Source organism: Miscanthus floridulus, chromosome 8 (genome assembly GCF_019320115.1).
Source record: "Miscanthus floridulus cultivar M001 chromosome 8, ASM1932011v1, whole genome shotgun sequence".
NCBI lineage: Eukaryota > Viridiplantae > Streptophyta > Magnoliopsida > Poales > Poaceae > Miscanthus > Miscanthus floridulus.
Window position 1 is genome coordinate 110,592,391 of NC_089587.1, and position 1,048 is coordinate 110,593,438.

Consider the following 1,048-nt stretch of genomic DNA (forward strand, 5'->3'; position numbering starts at 1 on the left):
GTTGGCATTATAGCCGAAAACACTTCCCTTTTATAAAGCAAGGCAATCTCTGTTTCAATTGCTACCTTCCACTTATCCTAGTCCGAGCACTTCTTGCACTCAGTCATAGACTTAGGATCTAAATCAGTTTGGACGATATTTGCAATTTGTTCAGAGAAATAAATGTCGACTATTATGGACTTACGATTATAAGACTCTCCAGTTTCTATGAAATTTATAGCGATTTCGTCTACCCTTAAAGATTCATCATGACTTCCCGAAACAATGGATGTAGGGTCTTCCGATGTTATAGCCTTAGTGTTTATGCGCATAACTGAGCTAGATTGTGGATCACTTCTATCCACAGGACATTATATGTCCTCTAGGTGTCTTTCAACCAAAGGTTGAGTTGCATTTCCAGTCTTCTTTTGCTTGCCAGCAATGACATCTTGCCTCTTAGAAGTGCTTCTCCCCCTCTTTTTGCCAATTTGGGGGTGAGTGGTTTTATTAGGTACCTCCACACTTTCGGGCACATTCCTTGCAGGATGGAGAGACTTTGTAACACCTTTATAATTAGAGAAAGTGTCTGTCAGATTGTTTGCAATATTTTACAAATCAATAATTCTTTGAACCTGTAGTTTAGTTTCTGTCAGAAAATAAAATGCATTCTGCATTCCAATCAATTTTCTAGCATTCCTTTTGGTACAATTCTCCCCCTAATGCCGGGAAATGATCCTCATTAAAAATACAATCAACAAACCGGACTATAAATAGATCCCCTGTTAGAGGTTCTAAGTACTTAATGGTCGACAAAGATGAATATCCCACATGTATTTTCACATGGAAACCATTCTTACGGACGTCTCTAAAACTTGGAAGGGTACGAGTCGAGTCGGGATACAAGGCATCCTCCATCGTAATTTGCGTACCCATAGGAAGAGTAATAGTGGCTCTTCCTGAACCAACTATTAACGCATCGTGACCAACGATGGTCATAATATTTCCTTCTCTTTTTATAAGAGTCTAGAAATATTTTATCTCTTTAAGTATAGAGTTTGTGGTGCATGAG